Source organism: Triticum urartu, chromosome 4 (genome assembly GCF_003073215.2).
Source record: "Triticum urartu cultivar G1812 chromosome 4, Tu2.1, whole genome shotgun sequence".
In the NCBI taxonomy this organism is placed as follows: domain Eukaryota; kingdom Viridiplantae; phylum Streptophyta; class Magnoliopsida; order Poales; family Poaceae; genus Triticum; species Triticum urartu.
In genome coordinates, this window is record NC_053025.1 from 162,374,414 (window position 1) to 162,392,053 (window position 17,640).

At 41.1% G+C, this 17,640-nt stretch overlaps 1 non-coding gene and 2 pseudogenes across 1 annotated transcript; all 3 read right to left on the reverse strand.

Moving 5' to 3' along the window:
* Positions 1-6,612: 6,612 nt before the first annotated feature.
* LOC125551212 lies at positions 6,613-10,494 on the reverse strand (annotated as a pseudogene).
* LOC125551213 lies at positions 8,773-9,374 on the reverse strand (annotated as a pseudogene).
* A 2,246-nt stretch (positions 10,495-12,740) lies between the features above and the next one.
* On the reverse strand, positions 12,741-12,814 carry TRNAR-ACG. Its single transcript has one exon. It is a non-coding gene; the product is annotated as a tRNA-Arg (tRNA).
* Positions 12,815-17,640: the final 4,826 nt, after the last annotated feature.

A 17,640-nucleotide genomic window follows, 5' to 3' on the forward strand; every position in this document is an offset into this window, starting at 1 on the left:
CTCTATTTACTTAGAAACTATCTGTTGTTTCTAATTTTATGGACTTTCCCACTATTCGACATATTTCACGATTCTGTTATCTTTATCTGCATTTGGTTAGGGCTATTTTGAAGGTTTAGCGCCGATGGTGAACTTGGTAGACCCGGTGTGTTAGGATTGCGCCACGTGCTTCAGCTCCTCTCGATGATTCGCTCGCTTCAGATTAGATTGGCGGCATGTCTTTGAAAAGAATACCTGTTAGAAATCAATTCGATTTATTTTAGTTGTATGACTTCCCCTTTACTGCTTTTGCGCTTTAGAACAAGCCCTGCGAAGGTAGTACATCTAAGATCGTCATTACTAACCATCTATGACTCTCGTCCAAGCTCGTTTGCATTTGTGGGATATCGATGTATATTTTACTACTTTTTGTCGATCTGTTGTGGGAGTTGTGAGTTTGCGGGAGTAGGCGCGATTCGTCAGAAAGGTAGATTGGTTTTTCTCGTTTTTTTTCATCGCAGATATACGGTTCTCTTAGTTGATGCGTTGTTGGGCGCTTTAGTACCTACGCTGACTCGTGGTTTGATTAGTATTTATTGGTCATTGTTTCTTTCATGGGCCTGTTGATTGTTTCGCATTTATTCCCTAAGTTTATACTCGAACGTTCTATGCATGATTGTTAGACATACTGCCAGTCTATTTTTACGCTCAGCGCGTGCCTCGGGTCTCTTTATACTCGGGATGCATCTCCTAGACAGATCGACTGTCGCCCTGCTTCTACTATCTTCCAGTGGTTATCGCATGTCCGGCGTTTTCAGTATTGATGTTATTAGCTAGTCAACTCATTTCTGTGCGGCTCCTTATTATCTGCCGCTATTCTAATCATTGATTTCGATAATTTCTGTGTCTTTTCTAAAGAATAAAAAATGTTTTAAATAAAACATTTTTCTTTAGTGTATTAAATATTTTTATGCAAAAAGAAGTGCTTTAAAAGAACTCTGTCCCGCGTTTCATTTCCATAATCTGATGTACAAATATCAATTACGGAGCGGTTTGGATTCTTGGAGTTATCGTGTCTTAGCTAGGTTTACCCTTTATACCGTAGGGATCTGTCTTATTGCCCTATGGGAGCACCAGCTCATCACTATGCGAGCCTTAATATGTCCAGCTGAGGGTATAGAGCTCTCTGTACTGGAATCTCGGCCTCTATAGATAGCGATCGCACAGTTTGGCGCACCTTTCATCTACTTGCCGCGACCATTTTCGCATGTCACTTTAATAGCGGCCTCGATACCTCGCCAATTGGGAACGCGGTCCACGAATTCCGCTGCACTTATAGCTGTCAGATCAGCGATTTCTTCCCTCCCCTTCTTGCATTTCTGTCACTATTTTGGTTTAGCTCTTATTAGGCGCAATTCTCAGTGGATTCACTCGCTATATCGTTTCTGCGATTCTCTCAGCTAGCGTCTAATCCCCGAGTACCTATGGTTATTTATGTTAGATATATATAGTTAATAACTCTTGCTCATGACGTCGGAGAGACCGATTCGTGTGAAGTTCGCTTTATGGCTTTTCCTGTAGGAGTATAAAGCCTCTTGTCGCCTTATCTGTCTTTCGCGAGTTCTCAATAGATGTGCGCATTAATGTGTGATTCTAATCTTACTTTTTTTCCTTATTTCTGCTTCGGACTCTACTTTTTACATGTATATTTTTGTTTGGGACACGTAAGAGCCGGACATCCCGGACGCGTAAATCATTAAGCACGCGTACGTCTTTATGCCAAGACCCGATGTTATTTCGTGCGCACGTTAGCTGAGTTGCCCAAGTGTACCCTGTCGAGCGTCGGTGACCGGTGGACGTTTCCCCACTGTAGGATTGCAACCATCGTGGATTGCGCGATATTGTGCGTGCTATTATGCGCGCTAATACTCTCAGATTAAATACCAGAGTTCTCCTGCGTCCTGTGCCGCAGAGATCATGCGTTCTCAGAATCCCACTTGAACATCTTGCCGTTCTGGAACCACTTCCGTTTGTAGTGCCTTGCTTACCGGCTTCGCAGGTTTCTATGGCATACAATCTTGGCGTCGCGTCAACACCTAGGTATTACAGATAACTAGGGTTGCAATCTCCTCATTCCAAGTTTGCCATTCCACGCCGCCGCTCTCTCGGTCCGTTCCCCTCATCTCGCTCTGTCATCGGTCCTAGTCCTAATTGTGCTAGTAGGTCATAGTCCCTGCTGAACTGAATGCATACTATTTTGCGACGATGACCAAAGACTATCTTCCCCTGTTAAAGCCAGAGACCACGCTTTGGCCGCTTACCAACTGGTTAATCTCGTTCTCGGCTGTGGGCTTGGCTTTTTTGTCCTCCCTCCCAGTGAATGTCTCGAGTTCGATAAACACCAGACGCTTTCTACTCCGGCCCCCCCCGGGTTCTGCCAATGAAAAAAGATTCTGTGCAGCCATCTACATCCCATGCGGATACTATTTTGTCAACTTGTCCATGCGCTCCATGTTGCCGTTCATCGGACCTTCCTATACTTATGACCTTGTGAGATCCCAGCGTCCTCAGCTCATCTCCTTTTTCTTTGAAGATTTCCCCCTGCACGAGACGTTGAAGCTGCACTAGATTATTTGGTCGCTCCCTCCTTATTATACAAGGCCGGCCACTCGCTACCATGCGGCTTGACGCCGTACCACTTCTGTTGCTCCCGATCCTCCCTCCCTCTCTACCCCCATCTCTCTTACATACTCTTTCCCGCTTACAAGCATACTGTACCCTATATGCTGCTCTCCATGCGCGCTCTCTGGTACACGTTGTCGCGCTTTCTCCCCGGCCATTCTGCATCCTAAGCCCTACGGAGGCTCCTAAAGTATAAACAGTTTTTCCACGCCGGCTTGCAGCGCGCACCTCCCCCTGCGCGTTGAACTTTATTACCTCTTCTCCACGCCTACTCATCCCTTGCTTGCTTGCCCCATACTCCGCCCGTCCCGCGCCCCCCCCCCCCTTCCCTCACACGCTCATCACGACACCTCGCGCCGCCCTGCAGCCTCTCCCAGAGATGACTTGCTAGCCTGATTTAGGATACGCGTGCTCTTATCTCCCCCTCGGATAAACGTAATCCGTCCGGAGCATATCATTCTAATGCACCCAGGGAACTAACCCCGCCGCGCACCGTGCATCCACCCCAACGGCTACCTCAGCAGCAGACCACGTCCTCTCATCTGCCCAGAATCTCTCCTCGCTTCCCCGACGTCGGCCTACCGGTAATTGCTCTCACGTGCGGCCAATCCTTGATGTCCCTTTGCTCCAGCTCTGATCATCGTCGACTTTAGGCACCTGTCCGCACCCTCGGCTTCGTCGTGTCCAATCTGTCCTCGGTGCATCAGCCTCTCTGTGATGATCTTCTCCTGTGGCCTCTTCTCGGCCCATTGGTACGCGTGCTCGCGCCCCTACATATCTGTCCCTCTAATCTCCCTTTTATTGCCATTCGGTGCATCCTCAGTTGCCGCCCACCGATCACGCCCGTCCACGATCCATTAGCAGGACTCTACTTACCCATATCCCCCTCTCGCCTTCCCCCCTCCACCGCCCTTTCCTGCTGTCTCCCTCTCTGAAGTCCCCCGCCCCTTCCATTGCCCATGGCGCCTACTCTCGCTCGCACCCTTCCTCAAAGCTTGATTGTTCCTCCTCGGCCCACCTCCTCATTGACTCATTAGTGTTCAAGGACAGCTCAGCTGTTGTGATACCGTCCCACTAGAGCCTATGTGCTCCGTGTCACGTTTCCGCGCAAAGGCCGCTCTTTCTCGCTGGCCTGGTAGAAGCGGACTCACGCACGATCGCGCTTCGACGGACAGATTATTTTCCCATGACTCGCCCGTCCGTGGTAATATGTCCTCACTGCTCGAGCCTGCTCCGTGTTGGTTTCCGCGCCCTACCATCACGCCGCGACACCTTACCCCCTCTGTCGGGCAGGCAGCCACTTAATCTTCTTTCACGCTCGAACTACCATACGGTCTGCTGCTTCTTCTCGCGACAGCCGGGAGATGCCCTTTGCTTGGCCTTCTCCTCTCCTGCTCCCCGCCCCCACGTTTCCCCCACCCCCGCTGCTCGTCTTCTGGATCCCACTCTACCACTGCTCTCGTGACTCCCACCCGTACTCTCGTAGATCAGAGCTTGGAGGAGCTCCCCTATACCGTATCTGATTTCCTTTTATACCTGAGTGTGCTCGTGCTCACTTGCGCGCTCTCTCGGCCCGCATTCTCTGTCATTCCCTCGCTCGCATACTTTTCCTCGAGTCTCGGTCTCCTCGCCCAACTGTCCGTTACCGTTGATCATGATCTCTTTGTTACTCGTGCGCTATGCCTGCGCTGCCGTGCTGTTATTGGCTCATATATTATTAGATCCACACTCTCTCTCAGAATAGACCAATCTATTTTTATATCTGTGGTTGGTGAGGAAAGCTGAGAGAGCAAGAGCTTTCATTTTGGATTCTCACACTTTTAATAAGACAGTAGAAGAAGACCTCTTTCCCGCTCTCTCGCCCTCGCGCTCTGCGCGCTCCTTCTCGTCTCTCCTCCTATCGGCCGCTCGCTCTCTGCTCATTCCTCATTTTCCGCAGTCTTCCGGCAACTTTCTCCCCTTTCCTCTGTCCTCTCTATCGTCTGCCTCACTCTATACGCAATGTCTTTCGTCGCAAAGCGACGCCTTCCTCTTCGCTCCAGTCCTCCTCTACTAACAACATGGACTCTCTCTCCTCTACAGCATGCATGTATATTGCTCTATCTCCTACACTCTCCCTTTCACTATCCGTTTGCGCTCTCTCGTTACGCGCCGCTCTCCCTCCTCGTGGCTCCTTCGTCTCCCGCCTCCTCTTATCTCCCTCCTTTCTAGATAGTTCGCTTAGTTCGCGCGCTGCTTTCCTCTCGATGGATTCGCCGGGCCCCTAGCTGGTCGTCTAGCGTCCTCTTGCGCGCTTCGCCCTGCCCCGCTTGCCCACAGGGCCGGTATAACCCTTGCCCGCCCTGCCGCATCTATTCTCTCTTGCTTCGCGCTGGCTGCCTCACCCTAGATCCGACTGTTAACGAGTTTAGTACTTGAACTTCCCGGTCACCGTCTCCATCCGTTGCCTTCTCCCCTTGCTCTCTCGCTTCGCCTGCGTCCTCACTCAACGCTACCGTGCGCCTGCCGCCTCCCACCGTCCCTCGCTCCCCTCCTGTACTCACTCCTTCTCCATTCTGCGTCTCTCATTCCATCTGAGCCGGCGAATTGCGCTCTCGACTCTCATTAACACCCCTAGACCCTCTACCACAGCAAACACCCAAGCGCACCCGCTATCTTCGTTCCCCGCCCAGCCCTGCTCGGCTCCTTTACTCTCCCGACTCTGTGTTCTTCTAGTTATTATTTCCGTGTCGTGCCTCTCTCCTCATACTCTCTGCCCTTTCTCAGCTTTCTCCTCTAGTTGCCCACCATCGCTTTGCCTATTGCAAGATAGCAAGATTATGGAATGGATTCCAACCGGACGATAAAATTCGCGGTTGCTAAATGCTTTCCATTGCATTGCTTATTGGTTGAGACCTCGTTCTACTCATTTGGGTTTTGCTCTGGTAAGTCCACGGCTTCATTTACAGACGGCTTCTGGCGGATCGTGTCATTCGGTGAGAGCCCCCCCCCCCCCATAGTTTACCAGGTTGCAGTGAACCCATCTCCTAGTCATATTGCTTATCCTTTGCCTGTCTGCGCGTTTTGCGAACTTCGCGATATGTCAGAGCTTTATGGCCTTCCCTCAATAATCGCGGGTTGTGCGACCGTCCAAGTAGGAACTTTAATAACACATGAACTACGCGCATATTCACAACCAGACTAATCCTAGCGCAAGCAGTGAATGGGCGCCGCGTTGGTACAGTTGGGCTCTCGTTAGGCGGCGCCTAGTAGAAGAACAAATCCGCCCACTAGCCATTCGCATCTCATGTTATTGCGTCGCGTTATCCAGGTTATGGTAAAGGAGACTTCATAGTATATTTTGTCATCGTTGGAACTGCTAAAACTAAGGGAGTGTCAGGAGGAACGAAGGCACGATTAGGGTATGTTTTGTGTATATGTATAGTTTTAAATGCTATCTTATCCGCAATGCGGGTCGTCTGAGGTGTAAATAAGACTATTTCTCACGCCCCGTAGTTGTTCGTTTTTCTTCCTATAGTTTCATGTTAAGTTTAATAAGACCCTTATCTAGATTTTTGTAACAGAGACAAAATCAAGTTTAGTAATCTATCGTTCTTGAATTCGAAGATTTTTCTTGTTTATTTTACTTTCAGACGAATTCCTAATTGTTTGAATTGTGTAATCTCCCATTATGGAGATTGGTAACCGACTTAAAGCAATTTGATTGTAATTCAATTCATGACGATCATAGGTAGAAAGTTCATATTCTTCAGTCATTGATAAACAGCTTGTTGGACAGTACTCAACACAATTGCCACAAAATATACAAACTCCGAAATCAATACTATAATTAAGCATTGTTTTCTTTTAATATCCTTTTCAAATCTCCAATCCACAACGGGTAAATCTATCGGACATACGCGAACACATACTTCACAAGCAATACATTTATCAAATTCAAAGTGGATTCGCCCTCGGAAACGCTCTGGTGTAATTGATTTTTCATAAGGGTAGTGAATCGTTATAGGTAAACGATTTGTGTGGGATAAGGTAGTTATGAAACTTTGACCTATGTACCTTGTAGCACGTATTGTTTGTTGACCATAACTCATGAACCCAGTTACCATAGGGAACATATTCATTCTAAATATCTATGAAAAAGATATGTTTCTTTCTCTTGTTTGAGAGAGCTTTTGTGTTGAAAATATTCTTACTATTATTGTATTATCTTATTTATAGTGAAACAAGTTGAGAAGAGGTTGTTAATAAGAGATTGCCCAGGGAAATAGGTAAAAGAAATTTCCATCCAAGATTTAATAACTGATCCATTCTCATCCTCGGTAAAGTCCATCTTATTGTGATAGAAATGAAGAGAAATAAATACTGCCCTTAAACGCCTGGTTGCTACGCCTGAATAAGTGATAATAAGCGGATGAATGGCAGAAATTCGATGATAAGCTGTCAAACATGAGAATTGGTCGACGGCCCGGGCGGCCGCAAGGGGTTCGCGTTGGCCGATTCATTAATGCAGCTGGCACGACAGGTTTCCCGACTGGAAAGCGGGCAGTGAGCGCAACGCAATTAATGTGAGTTAGCTCACTCATTAGGCACCCCAGGCTTTACACTTTATGCTTCCGGCTCGTATGTTGTGTGGAATTGTGAGCGGATAACAATTTCACACAGGAAACAGCTATGACCATGATTACGCCAAGCTATTTAGGTGAGACTATAGAATACTCAAGCTTTAGTTAATGTAATAAATATACACATTGTCATTTCCAAAATTCCAACTGCTTTATTCATTTGGAAACAAAATCAAAAACGATATATAGGGAATAGATAAGTTCCACCCGCCCAAGTAGAGAACTGTTACAAATAAAGAAGATACTAATAAATTTAGGTAAGAAACAAGATAAAATAAACCATATTTGATACCGTAATATTCCGTTTGGAAACCTACTACTAATTCTTCCTCCGCTTCTGGTAAATCAAAGGGTAATCTTTCACATTCTGCCAAAGAAGAAATTAAAAAACTAGAAAACCTATAGACTGACGCCAAATATTCCATCCAAAAAACCGTATTTTGACTGTGCTTCAACTATATCAAGTGTACTTGAACTGTTAGATAATCATAGTCGATGATAACATCATAGTTCCCACCGCTATTTCAAAACCGTACATGAAACCTTAGCTTCATACGGCTTCTCTGTGATCAGAAAAAGGAAAGGACTGTTTTGTTCCTAGCCCCTGGGGCGTAGATAGAATTAGATAAAATAAAATAGATTTGAAAGTCCTAAATTAGACCAAAGGAATTCCGTCTGCTAGAATAAGAAAAGGCACTTCCGAATTGATCTCATCCTTTATAATATAATGGAAATTTTTCTTTGTTCAGTAATAACTTAATCTTGGAATAAAACACTTGTTACTTGTTATAGGAATTCAATTAATAAATGGAAAGAGTTGGGTATTAGTTCATGAGCAATTCCGCATGAATATGGAGAGAGGAAGGAAATAATGAAAAAAATCTAGTGCACTCCATATCTTTTTTACTATTCTTCTTTCCCCAGGGAGGGGGTATTTAAAAAGAAAAAATGGATGTTAATTCGTTCTTGATAGCCATTTCCTTAACAAGTGAATGGGAACATACTCTGGATCAGAATCTGAAGAAAGTACTACTTGATAATTTCTACAAATTGCAAGTCCTTATTATGATTCCTTTTATGGGCAAAAATCTCTAATGTTTTAGATTTTCCATTACTAATCCTTTGTGTACTTTAGTGTTCCTAACCCTACACTAACTTTTGGTGGATTCTTCTTATGGATTATTAAGTTATAGTAATAACTAGGAGTATTCTACTAATGGATTCCATATCGTGAATCCTTTATTCTTGGCCACTTCAAGATATGATGACTAATTAAAAAATATCAACCTTGGGATAAAGAGTTTACACTGCTTATGTTTACTTCCACTTTTTTCTTGTACGTAGGAAATGATATTTTTTTCTTTTTACTACAAATTTATAAGCTGTTTTGTTTCAGTCATATAGCTATCTAGTTTAACTTACCAACCCAAATACTAAATAAGAAAAGGAATATAAATAGCTAATGGATTTTATAGGAAAAAGATCTATTTTAACGGATCACACATAGAGATATTGCTAGCACACAAAAAGTTAATGGTATTTCATAACTAATGGATTGAGCTGCAGCTCGTAGACCGCCTGAAAAAGAATATTTTTTATTTGAGCTATATCCCGCCATAAGAAGACCAATAGGAGCTATACTTTAAATGGCAATCCATAAAAAACACCAATACTAAGATCGACTAAAACAAAATGATATCCCAAAGGGATAACTAAAAAACTTAATAAAACTTATATGACTGCTATAGAGGGTCCAATGATAAATAAAGAAATATCTCCTCGGGATGGCAAAATATGTTCTTTAAAAAGTAGCTTAGTCCCATCTGCTATAACTTGAAGCAGGCCTAGGGGGCCAGCATATTTCTCTTTCTAACTACGCAATTACGAGTACCTCTATTGTTATTTCCAAAAGGAGGGTCAAAATGGGTAGAATCGATATCAGTCCATAGACTTCTTTTAATAATTCCAATTTCGAAAAAGAATTGATAGTTTCTACCTCTACCCTATCTATTATCATTTCAACGATCAACTTCCCCCATAATGATATCTATACTACCTATTATCATCATGATATCAGCCAATTTCATTTTTAACTAGCTGATGAAGAATTTGCAAATTAATAAACCCGGGTGGACGGATTTTCCATCTCAAGTTGAAAAGGCTATCATATCCAACTAGATAAATCCCTAATTCACCTTTTGGGGCTTCTACTCTTACATAAAGCTCTTTTCTTGACAATTCAAAATTGGGCAAAGTTTTTTACCAAGAAATTTATACTCAAAATCATTCCATTCAGAATTCTTTTATTTCTTAAAGCGTCAGCCTTCTAAATTCTCATAAGGTCCTCCAGGAATTTTTTTCTACAGCTTGTTGAATTATTTGATGGATTCCCTCATTTCACCAACTCGTAGTAAATAGCGAGCTAACGAATCCCCTTATTTTTGCCATTGGACTTTCCAATCAAATTGGTTGTAAGACTCATAAGGATCTACTTTACGAAGATCCCATTGTATTCCAGAAGCTCATAACATCGGTCCCAATAAGCCCCAATTTACTGCTTCTTCTCCGCTAATAAAATCTACTCCTTCAACTCGCTCTAAAAATTGGATTATGTGTAATAAGTTGTTGATATTCAACAACTCCGCGTAAAAAATAATCACAGAAATCTAAACATTTATCGATCCATCCATAAGGTAGATTGGCAGCTACTCCTCCGATGCAAAAGTAATTGTGCATCATTCGCATACCTGTAGTAGCTTCAAATAGATCATACATTAATTCTCTCTCTCTCTAAAAATATAGAAAAAGGAGTATGTGAGCCGAGATCTACCATAAAAGGTCCAAGCCATAGCAAGTGAGAAGCTATTCGGCTTAATTCTAACATAATTACCCTAGTATAGCTGGCTCTTTGTGGTATTTGAATATTCTCCAAGAATTCTGGTGCATTTACTGTTATTGCTTCTGTAAACATAGTAGCTAAATAATCCCACCTTGTTACATAAGGTAAGTATTGTATAATAGTTCGGTTTTCCATGATTTTTTCCATTCCTCTGTGTAAATAGCCTAACATGGGTTCACAATCAATAACATCCTCACCATCGAGAGTAACGATCAGTCGAAGAACACCATGCATTGATTGGTGTTGAGGGCCCATATTGACTATCATGAGATCTTTTCTTGTAAGCGGTAGACTCATATCCTTTCTTCCTTAATTCATTATTACATGAAAATGGATTATTCCATGAATTCCTCAAAGCGAGGCTCATCAAAATGAAAAATCTAAGACTACTAAAAAAATAATAAAACAAGAAAAAAATTTGAACGATTAAATTACTACTCCCGAATATTCAACTAACCGATTAATTTCTTATAATGTACTCTATTTTTCTTTGCCAAATAAGCCAGCAAACATCAACGTTTTCCCAAAAGTCTTCGTAGTCCTCTTTCCGATGAAAAATCTTTTTTGTGTAATTCCAAATGTGAAGCAAGTCTCCGTATCTTATTGGTGAAACTAAATACTTGAAATTCAACAGAAACCCTGTTTTCTTCTTTTTCTTCTTTAACCATAAATCCAAAAAAAAATTCTACCTCCTTTCTTTTTCATGTATTTTTCTGATCAGGAAAAATACAAAATTATGTCAGTTATTTTGAAGTTATTCTAATCTCGTACACACACAAATTTGCAATTATTCATCTACTACTGGAATTTGGATTTATTTTATCAATGCAAATTGGATTTGGATAGAAGGGTACATTCTTTCTAATATTTTAGATAGAAAAATGTTTCTTCTATCTAAAATATTAGAAAGAATTTTGCTGATTTATTTATTGCTATATGCAATTTATGGAATTGATACACCATTTAATTGATATCATTTAGCAAAATTAAACACAGCATATGCATCCATCTTTTGGCTAGAGAATTTCACGGGATACGGATATGGTATAAGAAATAGACTATTAAGTAACTCTAAATGAATTTTGGATACATCTGTATCCTTAACATACTGAAACGATTGTCATTATTCATATCAAACCAATAGCGATTCATATAAGCTAAATCTTCTAATCAATGGTGGGCCAATAATGATTTTTTGCATATGTATTAAGACGCTTGGCCTGATTTCGAAATTGTCTAGAGTTTTATATGTTGTTTTCATTGCAAAATGATCTCCTTCCATAACTTTCCAATTACGAGTACGAGAATTGAAAGGCATGAAAATTCTCAATTCTCTACAGCGTCTAGTAGATAGAAACAAGAAAATCAGAAGAATCTTTCTCTCTATTCACTATCATTCCGCATCTTCGACTTCTATTAGTTTGTTTTCTTCTTTAATGCAATAGCTATAGTTTGATATAAGAATCCATTTCTCAAAGTAATGGAAACCATTATCTTATAGGATATGGTTCGAAAATCGCTATTGCACCTTTTATGTATCGTGAAAAGTGATACCTGTGAAGATCATGCATTTCAGTCAAATTCAGATCCGTTTTTCGAGTCCATGATATAATATAACCAAATTGGATAGATCTTACACCTGTTTAGCTAAGAAAGAATAGATATAGAGGTGGATAATAGATCAATATGAAGATCATGAGCTTCCCCATAATGAAATCGCTAGTAGTCGCGAATATCTCCTTCTTCCCTAATCCAAGATTGGAGAAAGAAGATCTAAGAGGGACCTATGGAGAATGTTGTACAAATCCATAATAGATTCTGACCACAACGACCGAATTAATTATCCTCATCGAGAAACTTAGACTACTAAATATAAAAGATTTGAAAATCATGGCATGGGTCTCCTTTTTTTCTTTCTTTAGAGTTTTTTATATGCACAATTTCTCGATATTTCGATGAGAATTTCTTGACTTTCCATATGTAGAAAGAGATAGACTATAAATGACATCTCTTATGTCAATATGACCAAAGGGATGGATATTAAATGATAGGAAGTGCTAGGAAGTGAAATAGAATGAAATAGAGCCACTTTGGGCTTCCCTATGAAATGAGGCATGGAACAGAGCCACTACTAAGAAATTATGGGAGTTACGAAAGAAGCTTCGAACTCATATTGTTCATGGGTTGAGAGCGGGAGTTGAACTCTAGGAGGTCGAATCCCCCCTTGTTCCTCAGTAGCTCAGTGGTAGAGTACTCGGCTGTTAACTGACTGGTCGTAGGTTCGAATCCTACTTTGGGAGATTTTATTCATTATTTAATGTAAGAATAAATAATTGAACTAAAGTTCTTGCTTTGACCCTTAGGAGTAGATAACCCGTTCTCTATACTTGTTTCTATTTTATTGCATTCTATCTCATCGCATCACATTCTGTTCTACGATTCCACTTTGACAAAAGGAAAGAGCATACCTAGGTTCAATAGCTTTACGTCTGCTATCCCGATCATGATTTTCCTACCATCAGGGGGAAAGTAAAGGCCCTTCCCCCTTTGGAAGGCTGTGGGCGAGGAGGGATTCGAACCCCCGACACCGTGGTTCGTAGCCACGTGCTCTAATCCTCTGAGCTACATGCCCAACTGTCTCCACTGGATCTCATCCCGGGGGTACCCCTTCATTTCAGGTTAAGAAGATGGGAAAGCGCCTTTCTCTCTATAAGAACAGTGTGTTCCGAGGTGTGAAGTGGGAGAGAAGGGATGTGATGATTGAGGTTCTGAATAAGACAACCTTTGCATTTTAGATTTGGATCTTTTTCTTATTTCAAAATAGTGAAAAAGTCAAATAAGAGGTGTTAAGCTTTTTATCATTCTGGCATCGAGCTATTTTGCCGCAGTAGAGTTTAACCACCAAATTCGGGATGGATTGGTGTGGTTCCTCTATGCCTAGGACACCAGAATATCGAACCATGCACGAGGAAAGGCATGAGATAAATATTGGCTAGTAATTGTGAAGCCCCAATTCTTGACTAAAAGGGACACCAAAGGCCTCCGCCCTTCCTCTCTATCTATCCAAGAGATGGAAGGGCAGAGCTTTTTTTTTGGTTTTTTCATATTTTCATCAAAGAGTTGAACAATGAAGATAGATGGAAAGTGCCTGATCGATTTGATCATGCAATGTAGGAACAAGGTTCAAATCGTTCTTTCGATAGGATGCCTCAGCTGCTGATACATATCCAACATATATATAATTTTTGATTGTTCCATGCTATTATATTATCAATCTTGGATGTTTTATAATCATTTTATATCATTTTTGGTACTAACCTATTGACATAGTGCCAAGTGCCAGTTCCTATTTTTTGCATGTTTTTTACATCGCAGAAAATCAATATCAGACGGAGTCCAAATGCCACAAAACTTTACGAAGTTTTTTATGGACTAGAAGGAACATGTTGGGCCCTAGTTACACCTGGGGGGAGTCCCGAGGAGGAGACAACCCACCAGGGTGCGCAGGAGGCCCAGGCGCCCCCTGGTGGGTTGTGCACACCTCGGGTGCCCCCAGACCGCCTCTTTTCTCTATAAATACCCCAAAAATCCCATAACCCTAGGGGAGTCGACGAAGTATTCATCCATCCGCCGCAGAGTTCAGAACTACCAGATCCAATCTAGACACCATCTCGGATGGGGTTCACCACCTCCATTGGTGCCTCTCTGATGATGCGTGAGTAGTTCTTTGTAGACCTTCGGGTCTGTAGTTAGTAGCTAGATGGATTCATCTCTCTCTCTCTTGATTCTCAATACAATGGTCTCTTGGAGATCCATATGATGTAACTCTTTTGCGTGTGTTTGTTGGGATCCGATGAACTTCTTGTTTATGATCAGATCTATCTTTTTATATCCATGAAAGCATTTGAGTTTCTTTGATCTCTTTTACGCATGATTGCTTATAGCATCGTCTTTCTTCTCTGATATTTGGGTTTTGTTTGGCCAACTTGATCTATTTATCTTGCAATGGGAAGAGGTGGTTTGTAGTGGGTTCGATCCTACGGTGCTTGATCCTAGTGACAGGAAGGGAAATGACACATATGTATCGTTGCTACTAAGGACAAAACAATAGGGTCTATCTCTACATAGATAGATCTTGTCTACATCATGTCATCGTTCTTATTGCATTACTCTGTTTCTCCATGAACTTAATACACTAGATGCATGCTAGATAGTGGTCGATGTGTGGAGTAATAGTAGTAGATGCAGGCAGGAGTCGGTCTACTAATCTTGGACGTGATGCCTATATAATGATTATTGCCTGGATATCGTCATAATTATTTGAGGTTCTGTCAATTGCCCAATAGTAATTTGTTTACCCACCGTTTGCTATTTTTCTCGAGAGAAGCCACTAGTGAAACCTACGCCCCCTGGGTCTTCTTTCTCATATTATTCTCCTTTGCGATCTATTATTATTTGCTTTTATTTTCAGATCTATTAATCCAAAAATCCAAAAATATCTTGCCGCGCTTTATTTTATTTGCAATCTATTTATCCAATCTATCATAACCTTTTTCCTGTCACGCACCAATTTTTGGCACCGTTACCCGAAGGGGATTGACAACCCCTTTAACACGTCTGGTTGCGAGGATTTGTTATCTATGTGTAGGGGCTGTTTACGTTGTGTTGCTTGGTTCTCCTACTGGTTCGATAACCTTCATTTCATGTCTGAGGGAAATACCTGCCGCCGCTATGCTGCATCATCCCTTCCTCTTTGGGGAAATACCGACGTAACTTCAAGCGACATCAAAAGGAATTTCTGGCGACGTTGCCGGGGAGGATCTTCAACACATACCAGGTTCCTAATCACAAATCTCATCTCCTTGCAATTTACATTATTTTCCATTTGCCTCTCATTTTCCTCTCCCCCACTTCACAAAAATTTACCGTTTTATTCGCCTCTCTTTTCCGTTCGCCGTTTTCTTGTCAGATCTATCCTTTGCTTGCAATCATGAGTGATTTCGGTATGGCACCAACAGATGATGGCCTAACTCCTAAAATTGGACGTACGAGCAATCTGGATGCTAAAACCTTTATTTTGGGGCAAGGGAAAGTTATGGGACAAGAACGTATCCAAGAATTTTTCAATTGTGTTGGGAAGCTTAGCCTTGACGATGCCCCTATACTTAAAACTACTAGATCTTATGCGGATGCTATTTCAGCACTAGTTCTGAAACTTGAAAGTAAATTTATTCGTACCCATCCTACCTTGCAAAGATTGTGTTTTGATCTCCCCGTTATAAAGAATCCTAGAGCTAAAAAGTTGGCCACTCTTGTTCTTATGAATGAGTTTGACTACATAATACGGGAAGCTAGGGAAATCTTTGACTTTTATGATATGAATCGTGAAAAACCTGTGATAGATGAAATTCTTTACAACAGTGACTATGCTTTAAGACATTTGCTTGGGGACAATAAAATCTTTGATGATAATCTTAAAAAGGAAGTCCCAGTTCTAGATATAATCCAACAAGTTTTCAATAATGTTAATCAACATTACTCTTGGATTGTTGCGGGAAATCAAAATGGGTATGATGAAACCAACTGAGGATTGCTAAGGCCTCTATGGATAACATGTCTTATGATGTTTTTACAAAGCCTCATGATGAAAATACCTCTCATAAAGTTAAGAAGAAAGATGACAAAACTTAGATCCTTGCTTCATGCCTAGCTAAGGGCGTAAAACTAGAGTGCTTTTTGGGAGGCAACCCAATGAATAAATTTTATTTTTTGCTTTTTGCTTCCTGTTTTTGTGTGTTAACACAATTATGCTACTGTTATGATTGTGTTTTTATGTTTTAGTTAGTGTTTGTGCCAGGTGAAGCCTTTAGGATCTTCTTGGGTGATAGTTGTTTGATCTTGCTGAAAAACAGAAACTTTTACGCTCACAAAATTAGTTTTCATTTTTTACCAGAGAGCGATAAAATACCCATTCCACTTGCAGTAGATCAATATAAAAATTTGTCAAGTCTTCCTAATTTTTCAGAATTTTTGAAGTTACAAAAGTATTCGAAATTGTCAGATTGCTACAGACTCTTCTATTTTGACAGATTCTGTTTTCTTTGTGTTGTGTGCTTATTTTGATGGTTCTATGGTTTCCTTCGATGAGTTTTTGCCATAGAAAAGTTGGAATACAGTAGATATAATACAAGAATAAAATATGAATTGGTTTGATACAAAACTTATAGTAGTGATTTATTATTCTTATACTAACGGATCTCACGAAGGTTTTGTTGAGTTTTGTGTGATTGAAGTTTTCAAGTTTTGGGTTATCTTACGATGGATGAAGGAAAGATGGAAGAGCCTAAGCTTGGGGATGCCCCGGTATCCCAAGCTATTATCCAAAAATGAGCAACCAGCTAAGCTTGGCGATGCCCCCGAGTGGCATCCCCGCTTTCTTACTAATAGTTTTGAGATATGATGATGTGATATGTGAGTCATCTTGATGAGTAATTATGCTTTATTAAGAATATTGGTGTTATGGTTTGTGATTCCCTATGCAAGTACGAAAGTAAATAGTCATGTAATGAAATTATATCCTACTTGTGGTGCATTATTCAGTGTTATTTATGCTTAATGCTTGCTTATGAGATTATTCGTTTCTTAGTTGGCCGCTTCCCAATCTTTTGCTAGCCTTCATTTTGCACTAAGTATGATCACTACTTGTGCTTCCAAAAACCTTTAACCCAGTTTTGCCACATGAATCCACTATATCTACCTATATGCGGTATTATTTTTCCATTCTAAGCAAATTTGCATGTGCCATCTCTAATTTTCAAAATAAACTTCTCTTCTGTTTGTTAGTTTCGCTCGCGGAGCGGTGAGGGGTGGCTAATATTTTCCATACTAGATGTGTTATTCTCAAGATGAGTGTTTATTCACTTGTCATTGCACGAGAGTAAGGCAAAGGTATTAGGGATGGCCAATCCTGAAATGCAAAAAATGAATTTACTTTATGTTGTCAAATAATAAATTCCTTGGGAAGTGTTGGTATGGAGGGCAACCGTGTATACGGCTAGCCATGGAAAGTGAAAGTTATGGTGGAAAAAGGAATAAACTTTATTTTCTGTTTGGGAATTTCCTATGATATATTTATGCATGGAAAGTATTGGGAACTCTAAGTCATTTTCATTGGTGGGATGGATACACCTCTCAAAATGTTTTTATCTCTAAGTTTTTCGCTTTGAGCTCTGGCACCTCTACAAATCCCTACTTCCCTCCGCGAAGGGCCTTTTTTACTTTGTGCAATTTTTATTTTGAGTCTCCATCTTCTCTTATAAAAGCACCAACTAGGAGGCAATATGATCGTACTTAAGTATTGGGTGTAGCTAATATTCGAGTGTGTTTCATGAATGGATCAATGTTTGAGCATGATGGGCTATGGATAGCTTATTTTATCATTGATATTTTGAAAGACGT